This window comes from Cryptomeria japonica, chromosome 4 (assembly GCF_030272615.1).
Source record: "Cryptomeria japonica chromosome 4, Sugi_1.0, whole genome shotgun sequence".
Lineage (NCBI taxonomy): Eukaryota > Viridiplantae > Streptophyta > Pinopsida > Cupressales > Cupressaceae > Cryptomeria > Cryptomeria japonica.
Window position 1 is genome coordinate 568,614,826 of NC_081408.1, and position 6,284 is coordinate 568,621,109.

The following is a 6,284-nucleotide window of genomic DNA, read 5'->3' on the forward strand; positions in this document are numbered from 1 at the left end:
AGAAGTTGTAAGCATGACATTATACACATTCAACATAGTTCATATAAAAGGTGATACCGGTAAGATACCTTACAAGTTATGGTTTGGTCATACACTGATAGTTAAGTATTTAAGAATCTTTGGTAGTAAATGCTATATCAAGAGAGATGATTTCATTGGAAAGTTTGGTCCTAGATGTGATGAAGGAATATTTCTTGGTTATTCTAATGAAATCAAAGCATATAGATGTTATAACCAAAGATTGCAGAGAATTGTGGAGAGCACAAATGTCAAAGTGGTTGAGAAGAACAAAAGTCAAATTAGAACCTATGAGAGAGATCCGATAGTGGAAATGATCATAACTGAACTAATAGCATGTACACCAGAATAGAATGCTGAACCAGTTACTCCGATAGTATTAGAAAATTCAACAGTAACTGAAGATCAGGATAGAGGAACAGAAAATCAAAAGACTCCTAGGTATGTAAGGTTGAATCTAAGAAGATCATATCATTGGAGACAAACAAAAAGGAGTGATGACAAGAAGAAGGTTGGTAGCTGATGAGATATGTTTTATATCTCAAATTGAACCGGCAATAGTAATTGAAGCTTGTAAAGATGAATGTTGGATGAAAGCTATGGAAGAAGAATTAGATCAGATAGAAAAGAATAACACATGGACTTTAGTTCCCCGGCCTAAAAATAAGAATGTTATTGGAACTAAATGAGATTTTAGGAATAAATTGAATGAGAATGGACAATTTGTAAGGAATAAAGCTAGATTGGTTTGTAAAGGATATTCTCATAAGGAAGGAATTGATTATGGTGAAACCTTTGCACCAGTAGCTAGGATTGAAGCTGTGAGATTATTTCTTGCCTATGTTGCACATAAGAACTACAAGGTTTATCAGATGGATCTTAAGTGTACATTTATAAATGGAGATCTTGAAGAGGAAGTTTATATTGAGCAACCTAATGGATTTTCACTTTCAGATGAAAAAAACATGGTTTGCAGGTTAAAGAAATCTTTGTATGGATTGAAACAAGCCCCTAGAGCTTGGTATGCAAGACTGGATAAATATCTTTTGAAGCTTGATTTCACTAAAGGTAATGCTGACAATAATTTATATTATAAGATCACTAAAGATGACATATTGATTATTGAGGTCTTTGTTGATGATATCATTTTTGGAGGTGAAGATAAGTTGTGTATGGAATTCTCTAACAATATGAAGAGTGGATTTGAGATGTCTATGATTGGGGAGATAATATTTTTCTTAGGTTTGTAGATTACTTAGACTGATAAAGGTATTTTCATGTGTCAAACTAAGTATGCTAGAGAGTTGTTAAAGAAAATTGGTATGGAAAATTATAAACCGGTTAGTACTCCTATGGTTACAAGTGAGAAATTGACAAAGAATGATGCATCTACACTGGTAAATCCTACTAGGTACAAGTCTATGATTGGTGGTTTGTTAGATTTGACTCAGACTAGACTGGATATAATGAATGCAGTTTGTATTATATCAAGATATTAGAGTGATCCTGGAGAAAATAATGAGAGTGCGGTGAAAAGGATTTTCAAGTATTTGCAGGGAACAATTGAATATTTCTTGTGGTATCCTAAAAATGATGACTTTATATTATGTGCATATATAGATGCAGATTGGGCTACAGATGTTGATGACCAGAAGAGCACATCTGATGGAGCTTTCTTTCTTAGAAAGAAACTTGTTTCATGGATCAACAAAAACCAATCTTGCACCTCTTTATCTACTGTTGAAGCTGAGTATGTTGTTGCTGCTACTATCTATACACAAGTTCTATGGATGAAGCAAATTTTGAGGGATATAAAGGTGGATTATAATGAACTGGTAGTTATTCACTGTGATGACTCTACTGCTATTGATATATCAAAGAATCCGATATTTCATTCTAAGACAAAGCACATATCTATCAAGTATAAATTTTTGAAGGAAAAGGTGGAAGCAAATGAAGTTAGACTAGTTTATGTGAACACTAAAGAGTAGATTGCAGACATCTTCACTAAACCTTTGCCTAAACAATCATTTGAGTACTCTAGAGATAGATCGGGGTTTTCTGCCCCTCTAGTGGAGACCCAACAGATGCTGATTGGCATCAATCTGGTATGCATTTACAGAGATACTATTCATTCTGGATTGATGTGGTGGTGCTACTACTCAAGGGAGTAGCCATCTATAAGAATCAAAGGATTTATGATCTTTCTTTAATATTTATGTCAGATCTTTGGCATTGATGTCAAAGAAGAGATACATGTGAAAAATAGAGCTTAACAAAATATCAGTCAAAGGGGGAGAGATTAGATCTTAATTGAGATATATTCATTAGGGGAATTTGGTTCAGAGCTTCATTGCTATATCATTTTGTGGGATATTATTGATTGTCTTCCATAGGGGCAGACTTGTTTGGTATTTCTTGGCACTTGGATGTTTTTCACATCTAGTGTTGCCATCAATACCAAAGGCGGAGATTATTGGCAATTTGGAGGAATTTATTATGTGTCGCATTGATGTTTTGTCATTTATGACAACATCGGTTATTCTGGTTGTTTACCGGTTTCTGGCTGGTTTTGGTAGAGTGGTTGGTTTATGATATTGATCTGGCATGCTTTGGTTTGTTGAATTTACTTGGATCTGTCATTCATGCTATTCAGATGTGTATCACGATCAGTTGGTTTGGGATTTGATGACTCAAGAGCTATCATTTATTCTAGTAAGCCTTTTGGTCACTGGTAAGGGTTTTACCAACAGAGCTTTGTTGAAGATATTTTGATGCACGTGATAAGTGGTATTGGTGCAGCTTCTAGATGGATTTCAGGATGTTGTTGGTTGTCTTATTCATGTTCCAGTTCATTGATGGTGTTGGATTTGGTTTATGGTGACCTATTTTGGGTCCGGTGTTATCTAGGTTATGGATCAGTTTATGTTACATGTTGGAGGATGTTCCTGATGCATTACCGGTGGGATTCAATGATTGGTTTACATTTTTTTCAGCCTAAGCCGATGTGGTTGATCATTGGATTGTGGGTTTATGTTATGAATTTATTATTATCTTTTAGGTGGCTGACCTAATTGTTTAGGTCCCGGGTTGGTATAAATATGATGTAAGATCTCTTTGTAGATCATGGGCATATAGGTCAAGGTTATGAGATTATCTATGTGCAAATAATGTTGTAATCATCTGCAGAAGGTTTGATCGATCATAGGTGATCGAATTGGGTTTGTGGAATATTTTTAAGGCCTCCAGTATTGAGCTTAATTGGAACTATACTCAGGCATAGGAGATGCTATACTTGCAGTTCAATCTTCATTCTGGATTGTAGTCTGGATTTATTTTGCAGTCAGTGAGGCTCCTTTTGTGTTGAGCAGTGCACTCTAGGCTATTGGCCTTCTTGCATGTGGAGGCTCCTCATATTGTAATCACATACTTACTGTAGAAGTATTATCTGACTATGGGTAGGCTTCCCACTGTGGTTTTTCCCTTTACCGGTTTTTCCACATACGAATCTTGGTGTCATGTGTTCTAGATGAATGGTAACTATTCTATGATTTATGTTCATGCTTAATTGCTAAATCATTCATTCTGATATTTGATTTATGCATTCCAGTATTGAGTTTTTGTGTTTTGGTAATAAGGTTTTGAATGCTTAAAGTTTTGTGATCTAGTGACAATTGATTGACCCCCCCCCCTTCTCAGTTGTCCTCTGGTTATCTGAGTTGTCTAACAATTACATCAATAGTTGTGAGCATTGTATCTTAAATCTACAATCATCTACAATATTTCTGAGGTATATTATTCAGAAAATACTTCAATATTTTAATTTATTTCAAGGTTTAATTCCAAATCTAGGGTTTGATCTAGGAAAATCCTTATTCCCAAAATATTTCTTCTCTTTCTATTTGCAAGTGATAGGTTCAAGAATTTTAAGTTTAGAATTACATATAATAGATAGAGACAACCAAATCCTTCTTTTGTAGGCACAAAAAGTGGAGGATAGATTTATCCTACACTACAATGTCCAACAAATTTATTCTAAAAATTTAGGGGTAGATTTTGATCAGCATTCTAGTTCTAGATCAGTAAATTTCTTTGCATGTGACATTCATGGGATAGATTCACTCAGAGCTACTTTATCTTGAATTTTCTAGTTCTAATTCTAATCACAAGTTCCATTTAGCTTCATCATCCTATTCTATGATTACAGCTTCATAACTGATTTGTAACTACCTATTCATGTTCATCCTATTTTCTTTTTTGGAGCTTGGTACCTTTGGGGATAGTTATGTGTGACCCTAAACACCTCTTAGACATTGCCTTGTGGTTTGAGAGACCTTTCCCCTTATTTTTTTGTATTTTTGGGTGTTTATTCTTCTACTTGTGCTTTGTTAGTTATTCCATGATGGACTTATAAAGCACCGAGAGGGGGGAGTGAATTAGTGACACCAAAAATTGTACTACTTTAAACACTGACTGGTAGATAAACTTAACAAGTTTGTTAAATAATATGCATGCAATAAAAAATGATATAACAACATCCACAATAAGTAAAACATCCACCATAAAATAAGTGCTTATACATGGAAAACCCAAACAGGTAAAAACTATGATGAGATGGGACTCACAAGTTAACTATCTACAGTAATAGATAACTGATCGGTCAGGGTCTACAAAATGCTTTGCTAGGAGCGAATCCTATTAAAGATCCCAAAGCTTAGTTAAAAGCTATACCTTGTACAAGGTAGTACCCTGTAAGGAGTAACCTCAGTGGAGGATCTCTGAATCCAAACTAATGGATCACCTGGTTAGAGGATTTTAACAATGAAGCTTGTTAGAGCTTACCCGGTTAGGGGATTTGATTGGTGTAGTGATTAGAAAACAATAGGTGATGTGATCTAGTAGTAGCACAAATTGCTTGTATAGATCCTTTTCTGCGCACTTAACACTTCTTTACCAACATACTCTGTGACTTAACACTTCTGCCTTTACACATAGCATGTCACTTTTGCTCATACAAAATAATTCATTGTGATGTCAATATATAGACATTTAGATTTCATGTCGGCCTCTATAAATCATAACACAATTATCTAGGTATAGTGCATTTGGTCAAGTGATCATAACTCATCATAAAAATACTACCAAATCTTGTCGGTAGGGATAACTCATCATGACTTGTGATAACTCATCACATAATCAATGAATACTAGTTGGAACAATCAATGCTGGTTGGAGTTAAACATATAAACCATTTATCCTTGATGCTCCTATGATAATTTCCACTGGATCCTCATGTTGATGTCGAGTTATGCAAATCCACTGGTTGTTTCCATGTATATACCGGTTGTCACCATGTATCAGTTGGATATAAACCTCTAGAATACTAGTTGTAGTATAAACAAATTTGAAGTCACACCAGTAGACAATATGAACATATGTGTGTGTATGTGTTTCATCAATGACAACATATGATGAAGTTTAATCATTTTAATCATCATCAAGCCAACATTGTAAAGTGGAAAATTGGATCCTAGTGACTCCCCACCTAGGAGAGAGAAAGGAAGCCACTGGGATGATTTTCACTTGGGAAGAAACTTTACGTTCAAAAGAGGGGTTGAATCCACTAGATCCAAATCTAAGGGAAACAAGGATGTGAATTTTAAGTGGACTGCAAGTGGTTGAAGTGTGATTTATCCTCTTTTGTAAATGAGAAAGTTTACTTGTTGACTATGTGGAAAAGAGAGATGAAATGAATGAAATGAGGTGCTACCAGTTCAGGATTACACTGTAACTTTGGATCTGAGCTAATTAAACTAATGCAGATCTGTCCTCCAAATTTTGAGAAAAGTCATTGGGACCGTGGTGGGAATGTACATGATCCGCCACAAAATCCACAAAATGAAAAGGGTTCTTTCATCTCTATAAATGAAGTCCAAACTTGCAATTATAGTTACGCACCTACAACCTACACATAGAAAAGAGAAGAAAGGGGGGTTGTGGATATGGGTTTGCCTCAGTCAAACCCCAATTGAGGAATCAACCTAGAAAGAAAGTAATTGCAAATGCTTGAATGTAAACAATGGAGATGTATACTTTGTAGATCTAAAACTTGTTGATGATGATTGCTTTATTTCTTGAATGTAACCATAAATGTTGTATGAAATGGCATGTAACATGAAAAAAAACTAATACACACACATGCTTTCAAATGAATGTTGTATTGTTTCTCCAATGGATGAATGAAGAAGACTTGAATGCTTCAATAC